This window comes from Zosterops lateralis, assembly GCF_965231275.1.
Source record: "Zosterops lateralis genome assembly, chromosome: 10".
NCBI classification, from domain to species: domain Eukaryota; kingdom Metazoa; phylum Chordata; class Aves; order Passeriformes; family Zosteropidae; genus Zosterops; species Zosterops lateralis.
The window spans coordinates 62,735-79,863 of NC_139770.1; the positions used below are offsets into that span (position 1 = coordinate 62,735).

The following is a 17,129-nucleotide window of genomic DNA, read 5'->3' on the forward strand; positions in this document are numbered from 1 at the left end:
CCCCCATCCCGTGTCCACGCACCTGCGTATGCCGCGGAAAAACCGCTCCCGGGCCGCTCCCTGGTCCAGGTTGCGCGCAGGCAGCCGGCTGCCACGTGCCCTGGGTCCCCTCTTTTTTTTTCCCGCCCTTTTGGCCGTGATCTTTCTGTCCTCGGGCGGCAGCACTGCCCGTGAGCTCAGAGAACGGGGCTGCTGCTCACCTCGGGTGCCGGCACGGGGGAGAATTGCAGTACCGCTGTATGTCCACAGGATGGCAGCACTGCCGCACAGCTCTCGGGACGGGCACGGGGGAGAGTTGCAGTACCGATCTTTATCCACAGGATGGCAGCATTGCCTTACAAATCGGCTCGGGGGAGAGCTGCAGTACCGCTCTGTGTCTACATGGTGGCTGCACTGCCGCAGGGAGCGGAGGCAAAAAAGAACGTGGCCAAAATTCCCCTTCCAAACATCCCCGAAAATAAATGCCCCAAAAGACCCCCAACCACAACAACTACGAGAACCCAGCCACCAACCAAGCAAAAACCAAAAAAGCCTTCAGTTTAGGCTGTACTTCAAAATTTCTTCTATTTCTTATTGTGATATATCTAATAACCATTACAATTTATCTATTATATCATGTACATTATATTAACTATATTTTACATATTATAATATATGGAACAATAATATACTGTATTAATAGTGTATATATTGCTATTATCTATCATATTTTATAGTTCTATTTTTGTTACTTATATTTTTCTTATTTTTTTGTATTTGTATTTTTTCAATTCGTATTTACTTCTTGACATTTTTACCGATATTTTAAACTATATGAATCCATTAACCTAACACATCAGAACCACAGTTATTTAGAATTGAATGACCCTGGTTTTCTAAGGGGTAAATATTTAATCTTTTTTAAAATAATAGGGGCATATTTTCTCTTTCTGTGTGCTTTTGGGGAAGGAAGGTTGTTTGGGGGGGGGTTTGTTTTGGGGTTTTTTTTGTTTCCTTAGTTTTGGATGTCTTTGCTAATAAACAAGGAGGTTCAAAGAGTTACAAAATAAAACGTCTATATTATTTTATCTCTGCCTCTGAAATACACCTCGACATGAAGTTACTGCTGGTAATACTGAGCATGGGGAGAATGAGACCTGAAAGGAAAAAACAGGCACCACGGTGTTCACAGGTTTTTTAATTTAGCAGAAAATACAGAGGATTTTGGCTAACTGCACTCTCAATTCTATCCACACGTCCAGCAAACAGCGAGGTCAATTTTCAACTTCTTCCTTGCTGACAGACAACCTACCACGTACTCGGGGGAAACAAGAGGGTGGATTTAATCCATCTGCATCTGAAACAAAGTCAGGACAACAGTCAAAGTGCTGCAGGAGAACTTGACAGCTCCAGACACTTTGTGTCCATCTAGGGATACCCTCTACAGGCCAACTACACCCCACATGACAAATTCCAAGATCCCAGGATTTGTCCCATTCCCCCTACACTCAGACAAGCAACAAGGCAGAGCAGCTCTGAGCCAAACACACCAACAAACGTGACACAGGACAGGACAAAAGGGGGAACACAACAGGGACAGAAATATCTCAGCAAGAAGAATGACCCTGAGGACCGAGAGAACTCGCAATGAGATAACCGAGGTAAGACCCATGGGGAGCTGACCAGGCTCAGAGAACCCTGCAGGAAGAAGATGCCAACGGGATCACTGATCCCAAGAAAAGCAGAGATGGATGCCCGAGAATCCTATGGTCAGAATCCTGTACCTGTCTCTGCATTCTGACAAGACCTAATCCACCAGAATGGATGGTGGCAGTGCACAGCTGTTGATACAGCTCAGAACAAGACCTGGAAAGGCACCAGCCTGGACACTTGTGAAGAGAGATGGATTCTGAGGGGCCTCTGAGCTCCCGAGTCAAGGGTTTGATGCCTGGCCTGGTATCAGCACCAGGAAAAGCGAGATTTTAAGAACAATGCCTGGGCTCTCCAAAAGACCCCTTGAAGGGTTAAGGCAAAAGACACACAAAACAAAACACACAAAGACACAGAGTGCACAACAGACAAGTGACAGGACATGCCCTGGGACTGCTCTGCCCTGCACACCTCAGCACTGTGAGACCTTCCCTCTATGTGCCCTAAAGGGGTCACATCTTGCACATCCCCATCTCCAAACCTGATTTAAAACATCCTCCTGGTGACCCCTGACCCCACATCCCACTTTCATCCCCTCTGTGGCTCCCAGCCCTCCACTTATCTCTGGGACATCTGGGGATGCCAATCCATGTCAAAAGCCAAAGAAGGTGCCTCTCCCTCGGGGAAATTCCTGCTGTCACTGGGCTGGTGTCTCTCCGTCAGCTACAATAAAGAAAAGCAAATGTGACCGTGTGATCTCAGCAGCACATGGGCCAAAAACCAGCAATTCTGCTACTCACCACCTCCTAAGCACACCCAGGTCCTCGGGCCCTGTGCTCCAGCTCTGCTCAGACACCAACACTGCGGGGTGTGCCTGGGTTAAGAGCAGACAAGGTGATGTGGCACTGCTGAAACTTGAGCAGAGCCTCCCTCCTCCTCCCTGACACACCTCAACTCCTCGGCTGTTACCAAAGCCCACCTGGATGGCCCCTTCAAATGGAGAAGGTCAAGGCTTCACCACAGAGTCCTGTAATGCTCCCCAAGGGCTCATGAATGAGGCAGACTGGGACAGCAGTCCAGTTGGTGAGAGGGGAGTTCAGTGCAGTGCAAGTGGATTGCCTAAAACACACAATAAAGGAGGCTTAGGGTTGCACCAGCAAGTGAAACTCCAGCAGAAGCAACTGCTTCTGGCCACCCATCACTGCTCACCTCGTCCACTTCACCTTGACTGCAGAGATCCAGCCTTACCTCCTAAAAACAAAGAACAGTGCTGTAACATGGCCACCATTTACACTCCCCTGCAAACACAAACAGTGACTGACCTTCTCAGGGGAGCCCCCTCACCCGGGATGGGGCACTCTGCCATGGATTGAATCCATCTGCATCTGAAAGAAAGTCAGGACAAAAGTCAAAGTGCTGCAGGAGAACTCAACAGCTCCAGACACTTTGTGTCACCCTCTCTCTTTTTACTCCTGAGGGGTCCATCCCACTGGGGCCCTCTCCTCTCTAAGGTAACTTTAAATTGCCTCCGGGGACTGAAAAGGTTTTTCCCCTTCTCCCAACCACCAGTCCCAACACTCAGCTTTTAGAATACGAGCAGACAAAATCCCTCCTCGACAGAAATGAACGTGTTGGCTCCGTGGATTTGAAGATGTTCTCTGCTCCCACCTCGGTGCTGCCATATCCAAACTCCAGCTGTGCACCTCCTCACACTACCTGGGACCACAGAACAGAAAATGTGACTATTCCCCTCCAGAAGAGTCACCCCCAGGGCTCCTCTGCACCCCTGTCCCGGCTCCCCCTCAGATCTCCCCCCACTCCAGAGGCTGCCCAGAGTGAACCCAGCAAAAGGAAAAGGGACACACTGAGCACAGCACTCACCTCTGGGCCACCTGCCCAAGTGCCAACTCACCCCCTCCCTCTATTCCTTGGCACACCTGGGGCAGCAGCAGCACCTGCAAAGAAACAAAAAAGGAAAAATCATACTGAGTTCCTGTGAAACAGCAACATCCCCGCTCTGACTGAAGCGCAGCACAAGTGAACCTTAATGTTGCACCCATCTACCCTCCTCTGGCATCCTGGGCCAGCACATCTGCCAAAGGGACCACCTAAAATAAAATAAAACAGAACAGAGAATGCTTAGAGTAGAACCAGCAAGTGAGACTTGAGCAACAGCAACTGCTTCTGTCCACCCATCACTGCTCACCTTGTCCACTTCACCTTGACTGCACAGATCCAACTTTGCCTCCTAAAAACAAAGACAAAGAGCAGTGCTGTAACATGGCCACCATTTACACTCCCCTGCAAACACCAACAGTGACTGACCGTCTCAGGGGAGCCCCCACACCCAGGATGGGGCACTCTGCCATGGATTTAATCCATCTGCACCTGAAACAAAGTCAGGACAAAAGTCAAAGTGCTGCAGGAGAACTTGACAGCTGCAGACACTTTGTGTCCATCTAGGGATACCCTCTCCAGGCCAACTACACCCCACATGACAAATTTCAAGTCCCCAGGACTTCTCCCATTCCCCCTACACTCAGACTGAGCAACAAGGCAGAGCAGCTCCAGGCCAAATACACCAACACCCGTGACACAGGACAGGACAAAAGGGGAGACACAACAGGGACAGAAATATCTCAGCAAGAAGAATGACCCTGAGGACCGAGAGAACTCGCAATGAGATGACCGAGGTAAGACTCATGGGGAGCTGACCGGGCTCAGAGAACCCGGCAGGAAGAAGATGCCAACGGGATCACTGATCCCAAGAAAAGCAGAGATGGATGCCCGAGAATCCTACAGTCAGAATCCTGTACCTGTCTCTGCATTCTGACAAGACCTAATCCACCAGAATGGATGGTGGCAGTGCACAGCTGTGGATACAGCTCAGAACAAGACCTGGAAAGGCACCAGCCTGGACACTTGTGAAGAGAGATGGATTCTGAGGGGCCTCTGAGCTCCTGAGTCAAGGGTTTGATGCCTGGCCTGGTATCAGCACCAGGAAAAGGGAGATGTTAAGAAACATAGGGGAAAACCATCTCCAAAAGACCCCTTGAAGGGTTAAGGCAAAAGACACACAAAACAAAACACACAAAGACACAGAGTGCACAACAGACAAGTGACAGGACGTGCCCTGGGACTGCTCTGCCCTGCACACCTCAGCACTGTGAGACCTTCCCTTCACGTGCCCTAAAGGGGTCACATCTTGGACATCCCCATCTCCAAACCCGACTCAAAAATCCCTCACGGTGACCCATGACCCCACACCCCACTTTCATCCCCTCTGTGGCTTTTAGCCCTTCACTTATCTCTGGGATGTCCAGGGATGAGAATCCACATCACGTGCCAAAGAAGGCCACCTCTCCCTCGGGGAAATTCCTGCTGTTACCGGGCTGTTGTCTCTTAGTCAGGTGCCATGAAGAAAACCAAACATCCAGGGATGATCTCAGCAGGGCTGTTGGCTGGTCAGTGAGGACATCTCAGTGTGAGACAACTGGACCACCTGAAACACACAAACAATAATGGAGGCTTAGAGTTACACCAGAAACACCACGACCCTGACCACACAAATATATCAATTTTAGGAATTGCAAACAAAAGTCCAGCAAAAAAAAAACCAACTCTTATTACTCGTAGTCCATTTTCCAAATATAATAAAAATAACCCCATGTCCATTCCCCTCAAAAAACCTCCAAAATACACACCCAGAACCCCCCCAATTTAAAGATCTGCCTCTAACCAAGTAAGAACCATAAACCCCACGTCTTTTAAACTATAAATTCATTAAGCTAACACATCAAAACCACAGAATTTTAAATCCTTAGTCCACACTTATACACCATATACACCAATCCCATCACTATATACAAAATCAAAACCTATTTTCTATTTCTACTAACAAAACAAGAAAGTCACAACTTTTAACTGCAATAAAACCTAAAAACACCTAATTAGAAGTAAAATTATCCCATTATAACTAACTCAAAACCCCAAACACTCCAAAACAAGTACTTGAAGTGCCAAAAACCATCAAATAGTTAAAATAACTCCTTCAAAAATGCCTTCTGTACCTTTCAGATTGATTTGGAGAGCAAAGCAAGGAAAGAAAAAGCACACAGCTTGTTTTAAGAGAACAGTGGTCACCCCTCTGCATTCCCTCTCTCCAGTGTATTCAGCTGAGACACAGACAGACTGCAGCACACAGATCTGATGGCTCTTTGTTAGTTGTTAGTTTTAGGGCAGAGAAGTTCCCTGCACTGATTTTTTTTCCCTTTTTCTCCAGGCTCATTAAACCTGCTGCAGACTGAAAAACCCAGAGAAGCACCGAGAGCTGCACCTGCAGCCCTGGAGGCCTGGACCTCGGCATTTTATCAATGCTGAAAGAGCTGACAAGAGACCAAAGGAGCTACAACCCACAGCAAGGACATTCTGAATTTACCATCTCGCCACAAAATAACAGAAAGTTTTATTATTTTATGTCATTCACTCTTTATGCTTGTGAGCACTTTGTTAAATAAATAGTTTTTCCCATTTTTCTCCAAAGAAGTTCTTTCCCAAACCAATTTAAAAGAGAGACCATTTTAGTTTACTCTCTAAAAAAACCCCATTCAAAAGTTTCCTCTCAGGTTTATCCTAAACCACAACAACAAACAATTCAATCCATAGAAATAAAAGTAGCACAAATATACTTAAATTAACAGCACCAAAAACAATTATTCCTAACTCAATGAACTCTTAATTCCTCAAAACCATCAAAACAAACAAACCACCTATAAATACACACAAAACCAAAAGATCTGTTTGACTACAAACAATATCTCCTAAATTATCCAAAACTATAAAATGTATACTGTAGTCAAGCATGCTAAATAAACAAACCCCTATAACACAATAAAAAATCATTTAATTGTAAATATTAAGAAACCCTAAAAAATGAACTACATCACACCATCTCAAACCCACTAAAACAAACACTAGATGCTCCCTATGATAAAAGCCACCACTAAATAAATAAAAGCCTCCCCTACACCTCACACCACAGCCAATTACACCACTGTAAACCTTAGACAATAAACCCTGGAAAAACACAATATCCCCCAAAAATAATTCAACAACAAAACTCAGTTCAAAAATACTCTGACCAACGTGAACTATGAAACCAAACATGAATTAAATACACCACATATCCCTCGTCACACCACCTACAAACAGAATAAAACTACACAATAAATCACTAAAAACCACCAAACAGAAAAAACCAGCTCTACCCAACCTGGATCCCTCCATACAACACACAAAACCCCAATAACACATTTCAGAAGTCTCTCAAAAAAGCTACTTAAATTAGTTCTACCTCAAATACAAACAAACCCACACATAAAGTTACCTTTGCTCAAAAATCAAATTATATATAACAAATAATACCAAAAAAAGTCACACAAAACACTACGCACCACCTAAGAACATCATATTGAATAAAAGCCACATAGAAGTGCCACTATTCATTTAAATTCCAGGTGAAAAGAAAATCCCTCCACTTTAAACACAGACAGCAACAGAAAAAAGGAGTTTCTTCAATCAATTTGAACTCCTTTTGTCTCCATAACTCCTTTATCGTCTGGGAGCACCGGGGAGGGTTTATTAAGATGAAGCTGAAAAGGAAAAAAAAGTCCCCTCTATAAACCCACACTGGTTGACCGTGTGCTGTTGCTCAGTGTAAAGGTTTGATCCCCATCGCCTCCCAAGTAACGCTCCAAACCCACGTGCTCCCCATGACCCAAAGCCAGGACCTCAGCGTGAGCTCCTCACTCCCCACGGCTGGATACCAGAATGAGCTGGGGCTGCCCTCTTAACCTGGAACCGCCCCATCATTATCCATCACAGCTCCACCTGGGGCTGCTCTCTCCCCTCCCCATCCTGTGGCATCTCTCACCTGCAGCTGCGGCCAGCCCGAGGGTGAGGCAGAGGGGACTTGCTGTTCATTCCCGAGACGGTTCATTGTCTGCACCTGACACGATGGGGCACCGGGCTTCCCTTGCTGTGGATAAGGACCCCTCTTCTCCTGCAGGTGCCCGAGGCTGGAACTGGGATTCCACCCCCGAAAATCCATATGCCTGAGGTTCATAATTCCCAAGGAAATTCCCCAGAAATCGTTACCCTTCATTTACAAATATTCCTTTAGAATCACTCCTGACTTGTCCTTCTGTGGAAGCGTTTTAAACATTCATTGGAGAGTTCAGGAGCCGAATTGGCTCGTTTATGACTTGGCTGACAAGCCCAGACAAAACCCAAACACCGAGAACTCCGGCCCTGCCCCGTGAGCTGCCCGGCTCCGCCCCCGGCTCCGCCCCCGGCTCCGCCCCCGGCTCCGCCCCCGGCTCCGCCCCCGGCTCCGCCCCCGGCTCCGCCCCCGGCTCCGCCCCCGGCTCCGCCCCCCGGCTCCGCCCCCCCGGCTCCGCCCCCCCGGCTCCGCCCCCCCGGCTCCGCCCCCCCGGCTCCGCCCCCCCGGCTCCGCCCCCCCGGCTCCGCCCCCCCGGCTCCGCCCCCCCGGCTCCGCCCCCCCGGCTCCGCCCCCCCGGCTCCGCCCCCCCGGCTCCGCCCCCCCGGCTCCGCCCCCCCGGCTCCGCCCCCCCGGCTCCGCCCCCCCGGCTCCGCCCCCCCGGCTCCGCCCCCCGGCTCCGCCCCCCCGGCTCCGCCCCCCCGGCTCCGCCCCCCCGGCTCCGCCCCCCCGGCTCCGCCCCCCCGGCTCCGCCCCCCCGGCTCCGCCCCCCGGCTCCGCCCCACGCTCCGCCCCACGCTCCGCCCCACGCTCCGCCCCACGCTCCGCCCCACGCTCCGCCCCCCGCCCTATCCTGCCCGGGATGGGGGCGGGAACAAACTTCCACATACTCGGGGGAAAAAAAAGAGTAAGGAAAAAAAAAAAGGAACAATGAAAACATGAAAAAAAAAATTATAAAATAAAATAAAACAAAATTAAAATTTTTAAAAAACCTCAAAAGTTATTAAAAAGAAAAAAAGAAATTAATAAAATCTAAAATAAATTTAAAATATAATTTAAAAATTTAAAATACAAAATAAATAACATGAATGTAAAAACTGAAATAATATCCATAAATTTTAAAAAAAATAAAAGTCATTAAGATTTTAAATAGTAATAAAGAAAAATTTTTAAATTTTAAAAATAAATAAAAGACTAAAAATATAAAAATTAAAGAAATAAACCAAAAGCATTTTAAAAAGACAAAACAAAAAATATATTAAAACATTAACCACAATACAATATTTAACATAAAATACAAAAAAAAAAAAAAAAAGTAAAATAAAATACAAAATTAAAAAAACACAGCCCTTCCCTCATGCCACTGCCTAACACAGGCCCCAGGAGTTCTCTTGATTAGGCAGGGATAGGGAAAACAAACCCAGTGCCTCCCAGAAAAAAAGGTTTTCTAGAAAATTCTTGGAAACAAATTCTGTTTTAGCAGGAAGCTCACTTGGGATGAACACCCACATGTGCCAAGGCAGGAAAGAACCACCCCCTTGTGTCCAAGGAACAGCAACTAGGCCAGGATTTAAGTTTTAATGGAACTTATGTAATTAAAAACACACTCAACTGAACTTGAAAACGAGATGAATCAAGGCAATTAAACACCTTACAAGTTTTCCTGGGAATTCCCAGAATTCTGTGGATATGGTGCTGACACATTCTTGATTTACCAACCTTAACTGGGGAAATTTCCTTGGAAATGTCCCCTAAGAATTAGCAAAATTCCAATTAGGATAGAAAATAGGAAAAAAAATATAGCCTTACTAAAATCAGAGAGAGGCTAAACATCAAATAAAAGGAAGGAATAATATCCAACTCCCAGCTTGCCTGGAAAACAAGCTCAGGAATTTCTAACATGGAAAACTTTTGGAACAGCCAGGAAGTCTGTGGAAGTCCATGGAATGATGATTTCAAATCTGCTGCCTCTGCTCTGATTTTCAAGGGAAGAGGGAGTTAAACATGCCAATTTACTCCTATTCCAGAATGATCTCCAGTTTGTGGGAGTAACAATCCAAAGAAACTCCAATCTTACTTGGATTTGACAGATGAAACTCCCAGCAGAGATGGGAAGTTTCAGTGGAACCAAAGAGCCACAATTCCTGGAAAAACAAAATGCAACTCAGCAAAAGACAGCAATTCCATTGACAAATGCATGGAGGAGGAGGAGGAGGAGGATGACACCAGGAACACAAACCAGCTGAAAGCAACGATCTACTGTAAAGGGCAGGAAATCAAATGGACACTCTCTGGTTCTGATCAGGCATTTCTCCAGGAGTCAGAGAGAAAAGTGGGAACCCTGCACTGGGATAAGGCTTTCCAGTGCCTCCACTTCCCACTGGCTCTCTCCTTTTTTGCCGACTACCTGCAAGAGGAAAAACAGCAGGAATAAAGTTTCAAACAGGAGGTCCTTGGTTCAGGCAGACTGAAGTGCAGCTCCCAGGGAGCGAGTCCAGGCTGTGCCCAGGGGAGCTCCGGGAATCTGGGATTGCCCGTGGGATTAAAGGGCTGGAAAAGCAGGACCCACCTGCCGGGTTTAGTGCTGGGACACAGCAAGGCCTCGGCTCAGGGGCAGCAGTTGGAGCTGGGACTGCAGGAGAACACCACAAAGCCAGGTTAAACATCCAGCATGACACGCAGCCCGCTCCGGGAGAAACTCAGGTGGGAGAAGCCCCCGGATGCTCCATGTTCCTTGTCCTTGGCAGCTTTGCCAGGGCCTCCCTCAGAATACTGACCTCACCCTGCAGCTCCCACAAAATAGGAGAACTTATGGAAATCACCCAGCAATCCATGGATTTCTAGGTATTAAGAACCAAAGCAGCTGCCTCTCAGTGGTGTCCCCAAGGCCCAGCAGTGCCCAGCACCTCTGACTGGAATTTGAGGGGTCCCAGCACAGCCCCAGAGCAGCAGAAAAACTCACCTCCAGACTCACCAGAGAGATGACAGGAGGGCCCTCCCTGCGATGCCTGCTGAGCCAAGTGGAGCTGGCAGGGTGACCCGTGGACATTCTGTGTTTACCTTTCAACAGAGTCAATGCGGAAACAGAACAAATCTCTCTCGGTGTCGAGATGCCTTCAGGTGCACCTGGAGATGCTGCAGTGTCCTTCAGCAGCCAAAACAGAACAGGGTTTCTACGGTGCTGTAAGTGAGAAATACAATTGAATCAGAAGAAAATAAAAGGAAGCACCTCTCCCCCTGCTTTTTATATTAAAAAAATCATGCAGTAGAATTTTTTTAAGCGCTCATTCTTGTTTTACACTGTGTAAATTACAAGCACTCAACTTCCAGCCTGAATTTGCAACAGCTCCTCAGGCTGACTGAGCTCAGCCAGACCACCAGAATCACTGAATTGTGGAAGGGAAAGCTCATCCCATTCCAGCCCCACCCAGGGCACGGACACCTTCCACCAGATCCAGGGGCAGCCACAGCTTCTCTGGGGAACCTGTGCCAGGGCCCCGCCGCCCTCACAGGGAACAATTCCTTCCTGATATTTAATCTAAACCGGCCTCTGAGGCATAAACTGAAAAATCACAACTAATCCTTTATAGTAAATTAAAGAGCATATACAGTATAATAGAATATATTCCAAGTAATATTTTAAAATATATAAGACAGCATTTAGTAATACTGTGCTTATTACTTTTTTGCATATATTTAAACATTACAAATATGAAACCTTCAGCACAATCAGAAAATTAACTACAAGAACTAACCTAAACAACAGAATAACAGCATTAAGAGCACAAGTAAAGAAAACAACACAGACTCTAAAACAATACATTCTCTTAAAATTGTGCCAAAAAAGCCAAAGCACACGTGAGAAAGATAAAGGTGAAAAAATGAATAAAAAATGACCCCCACCACGGCCTGGAGACCACCACCACTAAACACTGAGCGTGCCCAGAAAAGCATAAAGTGATTACCATATCAAAGGAAAATAAGCAAGATCAAAAAATAAGTATGTATGAAGAAAGTCTGTAAGATATCATGAATATGTAAAACCTCAGAAAATAAGAAAGGGGGCAAATCCCCTGGGGGGTATGCGTGTCTTTGATAAAATTATTCCCCACGTCAATAAATACAAACCGCTCTAACAACTCGGATTAGTTGTGGAGTTCTTTCCGCGTCGTTTCAGCCTCCCTTCATCCTGATGAAGCCCTTCCCCTTGTCCATCTCACGGCGTGTCCTTGTGAGAAATCCCTCTCCATTAGGGCATAAGCGGCTGGCACAGACCCCCCCAAATCAATGTTCTGGGGGCTCTCAGGGCCACACGAGCAATCCGGGCGTTTTACTGGCTGATCCTTGCCACCTTCCCCGGGAACCCCGGGCTCGGCTCCAGCGCCGACAGCGAGTGCTCCAGCTCCGGGCACAGCGCCAGCGTGTCCCGCCCGCCGGGGGATCGGCAGCGGCCCCGACACCGCCTTGAATGGCCCGCCGAGGAAGCGGCAGTGAGGGCGGACACCGGTCCGGGGCCACCCTGGAACTGCCCTCAGCGCGTTCGGTTCGGCTGAGGGGGGGCGACGTTCGGGGAAAGTCGGACGTGTTCGGCTGTTCGGGGAGACCCGGCTGGGTTCGGCTGTTCGGGGAAACCCGGCGATTTCCGTCAGCCGTCGGCTATTTTCGGCTGTTCGGATAAACTCGGTCATTTCCGTCAGGCGTCAGCTATTCTCGGCTGTTCGTCAACTCTCGGTCATTTTCGTCACACCTCGCCTTTTTTGGTGGCAGACAGCATTACGTCACTTTCGCCCCTCCCCGCCGCCATCTTTAAAAGGTCAAGAGCAGCGAGCCGAGTTGCCATCTTGGTTGTGGCGCCCCTTAAGGCCCCACCATAGGTGTCTAACACAGGCGCCTGACTAAAACGAGTAATTTCAACCCGCCTGCAGCGCGGCTGAACCCACAGCCCGTGTCTCTACACCTGGAGACGCCACAGAAAATTGTCTCCGGGCGGCGCCGTGGTCGGGATTTTAGTGCAGGCAGTCAACTAGACACACATAGGGTCCTCTCTCTTTCCCGCCCTTGTCGCCGCCATCTTGAGAAGGTCAAGCGCCGCGAGCCGCGCCGCCATCTTGGTTGTGGCACCCTCCCCAAATGTCCCCCTCGGCTGCTCGCACAAGCGCCTGACAACATCGACTGCCCAAACACTGCCGTGGCGCCGCTCAGCCCCCATCCCGTGTCCACGCACCTGCGTATGCCGCGGAAAAATCGCTCCCGGGTGGCTCCGTGGTCCGGGTCGCGCGCAGGCACCCGGCTGCCACGTGCCCTGCGTCCCCTCATTTTTTTTTCCCCCTTTTTTGGCCGTGATCTTTCTGTCCTCGGGCGGCAGCACTGCCCGTGAGCTCAGAGAACGGGGCTGCTACGGGCAAGGGGGATAACTGCAGTACCGCTTTTTATCCACGAGATGGCAGCATTGCCTCACAGATCACAGCCCGGTGCCAGGAAGGGGGAGCTGCAGTACCGCTCTTTCTCCACACGGTGGCACCACTGTCGCAGGGACCGGAGGCAGAAAAGAATGTGGCCAAAATTCCCCTTCCAAACATCCCCGAAAATAAAAGCCCCAAAAGACCCCCAACCACAACAAGTACGAGAATACCACCATCAACCAAGCCAAAACCAAAAAAGTCTTCATTTTAGGCCATATTTAAATATTTCTTCTATTTCTTATTATGATATTTCCATTATATCATGTATTTATCTACTATAATTTATCTATTTATATTACCTACCTATTTATATTATTATAATTTACCTATTATATCATGCACATTATATTAGGTATACATTACATATTATAATATATGGAACAGGTAATATATAGTGTATCTATTGATATTATCTTTCATATTTTATAGTTCTCTTGTTACTTATATTTTCCTTTTTTTTTTTTTGTATTTGTATTTTTTTTATTTACTTCTTGATATTTTAAACAATATTTTAAACCATATGAATTGATTAACCTAAGACACCAGAACCACAGTTAATTAGAATTGAATGACCCTGGTTTTCTAAGGGGTAAATATTTAATCTTTATTAAAATAGTAATTAATAATAATAAAAATGATTTTAAAATAATAATATAAAATAATAAAATAATTTTCCCATTCTGCCTGCTTTTTGAGGGGGGTGTTTGTGGGGGGCTTTGTTTTGGGGTTTTTTTGTTTGCTTAGCTTTAGATTTCTTGGCTAATAAACAAGGCAGTTCAGAGAGTTACAAATTAAAATGTCTACTTAGTTTTATTGCTGTCTCTGAAATACACCTTGACATCAAGTTACTGCTGGCAATACTGTGCATGGGGAAAATGAGACCTAAAAGAAAAAAAGGCACCACAGTGTTCACAGCTTTCTCCATTCAGGTTTTAATTCAGCAGAAAATACAGAGGTTTTTCACTAACTGCACTCTCAGTTATATCCAGACCTCCAATGGACATGGAGGTCATTTTTCAACTTCTTTCTTACCAACAGCCAAACTTCCACCTACACAGGGTAAGAAAGAGTATGGAAAAAAAAAATTAAAAAAAAAAAAAACCCACAAAAAACCAAAACAAAACAAAACAAAAAAAACAAAACAAAACAAAAAAAAACCAAAAAAAAAAACAAACCACTAAAAAAAAACCAAACAAAAAAACCCCACATTAAAATACATAGAGGGAGAAATACAATAAACAAGTTAATGGTTTCTGTGTAGAAATCCACCAGAAGGGTGGTCAGTGTTCAGAGAATGGGAGTCTCCTGGAAAACAGAGAATGCTTGGTCTTTATTCATGCTATCCTGTATCCTATTTCTATTAAAGCGTGGCACAAATGAATTTAGTGTTCTTTGATGTCAGTCTTTTCCTGGTTTTTCTCTCCTTTAGGGTCCAACTTCCACGTACTCCGGGTAAGAAATAGTATTTAAAAAAGGAACAAAGAAAACATGAAAAAAAAAAAAAAAAAAAAAAAATTGAATAAAAATTAATAAAAAGTTCTTAAAAATTAAAAATACAATAAAAACATGGAAATAAAATAAAAATCAAAAAAAATCTAAAAGCAATATTAAAAAAAAGTTAAAAATAAAAAATAAATATAAAATCTTTTCAAGAACACAAAACAACAGCTGGACTGGGATGAGGCCTTCCAGGGGCTTTGCTTCCTACTGGCTCCATCCTTTTTTGCCAACTACCTGCAAGAGGAAAAGCAACAGGGATAAAGTTTCAAACAGGATCTCCTTGGTTGAGGCACTTCAAAATAAGATTTTTTAACAAAAAAGTTGGACAAAAAAGAGAGTCTCAAAATCAAGATGTAAGTCTCACAGCTATTAAAAAAAAAAAAAAAAAAAAAAAAAAAAAAAAGAAAAAGAAAAACATGTCTCTGGTATGTATAACTTGCCAGTCTCTCATGTTTTCAGTCCTTACCATTGATTTTTACCAAGGAGAACTTGACAATTCCAGACACTTTGTGCCAATCCAGGAATACCCTCTACAGCCCAACTACACCCTACATGACAAATTTCAAGTCCCCAGGACTTGTCCCATTCCCCCTACACCCAGACTGAGCAACAAGGCAGAGCAGCTCCAGGCCAAACACACCAACACCCGTGACACAGGACAGGACAAAAGGGGGAACACAACAGGGACAGAAATATCTGGGCAAGAAAAATGACCCTGAAGACCGAGAGAACTCACAATGAGATGACCGAGTAAGACCCATGGGGAGCTGACCAGGCTCAGAGAACCCTGCAGGAAGAAGATGGCAACGGGATCACTGATCCCAAGAAATGCAGAGACGGATGCCTGAGAATCCTACAGTCAGAATCCTTCACTCAGCTGTGCACTTTTAGAAGACCTAATCTGCCTGAATGGATGGTGGCAATGCGCAGCTGTTGATACAGCTCAGAACAAGACCTGGAAAGGAACCAGTCTGGAAGGTTGTGAAGAGAGATGGATTCTGATGTGTGTCTGAGCACCTGATTCAAAGTTCAATGATATCAGTGCCTGTCCAAGGAACAGGGAGATATTAAGAACGATGCCTGGGGTCTCCAAAAGACCCCTTGAAGGGTTAAGGCAAAAGACACACAAAACAAAACACACAACAGACACAGAGTGCACAACAGACAAGTGACACGACGTGCCCTGGGACTGCTCTGCCCTGCACACCTCAGCACTGTGAGACCTTCCCTTCACGTGCCCTAAAGGGGTCACAGCTTGGACATCCCCACCTCCAAACCAGACCCAAAAATCCCTCCCAGTGACTCCCAACCCACATCCCACTTTCACCCCCTCTGTGGCTTTTAGCCCTTCACTTATCTCTGGGATGTCCAGGGATGAGAATCCACATCGAGGCCAAGGAAGGCTGTCTCTGCCTCAGGGAAATTCCTGCTGTCTCAGTCAGGTGCCATAAAGAAAACCAAACATCCACGGATGATCTCAGCAGGGCTGTTGGGTGAGAGGATCTCAGTGTGCGACAAGTGACCACCTGAAACACACAAACAATAAGGGATGCTCAGAGTTGCACCAGAAACACCACTGCCCTGACCACACAAATATATCCATTTTAGAAAACAAAACACAAACAAAAGTCCATTAAAAAAAAGCCAACTCTTATTATTCCTAGTCCATTTTCCAAATATAATAAAAATAACCCCATCTCCATTCTCCTCAAAAAACCTCTGAAATATACACCCAGAACACCCCCAACTGAAATACCTGCCTCTAACCACATAAAAACTAGAAAACCTATATTCCTTGACCTATAGAAATTTATTAACCTAGTACGTCAAAACCACAGACTTTTAAATCCTTAGTCCACACATGTAGACCGTATACACCAATCCCATCACTACATACCAAATCAAAGCCTATTTTCTATTACTAACAGAACAAAAAAAGCCTCTACCTTTAACTGCAATAAAACTTCTAATTAAAAATAAAATAATTTCATTATAACTAAGCAAAAACTTCAAACAAACTTCCTCCAAAATAAATAATTTAAACACCAAAACCCCTCAAAAATTCAAAATAACTACTTCAGAAACGCCTTCAGTACCTTTCAGACTGATTTTGAGAGCAAAGCAAGGAAATAAAAAGCACGCAGCCTGTTTTAAGAAAACAGTGGTCACTCCTGTGCATTCCCTGTCCACTGTATTCAGCCCAAGCACTGACAGACTGCAGCACACAGATCTCCTTCGCTCTTAGTTAGTTTTAGGGCAGAGAAGTTCCCTGCACTGATTATTTCCCCTTTTTCTTTGGGTTCATTAAACCTCCTGCAGACTGAAAAACCCAGAGAAGCACCGAGAGCTGCACCTGCAGCCACGGGGCCTGGACCTCAGCATTTTATCAACACCAGAACAGCGGATAAGAGACCAAAGGAGCTGAGCTACAGCCCACAGCAAGGACTTGCTGAATTTACCATCTCCTTTCAGAAAAACAAAGTGTTTTATTATTTTTTGTTATTTATTCTTTATGCTTATGACCACTTTCTTTGTTAAAT

The 17,129-nt window shown here is 45.9% G+C and overlaps 1 long non-coding RNA gene across 1 annotated transcript; it reads right to left on the reverse strand.

Moving 5' to 3' along the window:
- Window positions 1-2,432: 2,432 nt before the first annotated feature.
- On the reverse strand, window positions 2,433-2,872 carry LOC310913393. The gene is made up of 3 exons (XR_014590810.1): window positions 2,839-2,872; window positions 2,609-2,748; window positions 2,433-2,503 (listed from the first exon to the last, which is right to left on the reverse strand). It is a non-coding gene; the product is annotated as an uncharacterized lncRNA (long non-coding RNA).
- Between the last annotated feature and the right edge of the window lie 14,257 nt (window positions 2,873-17,129).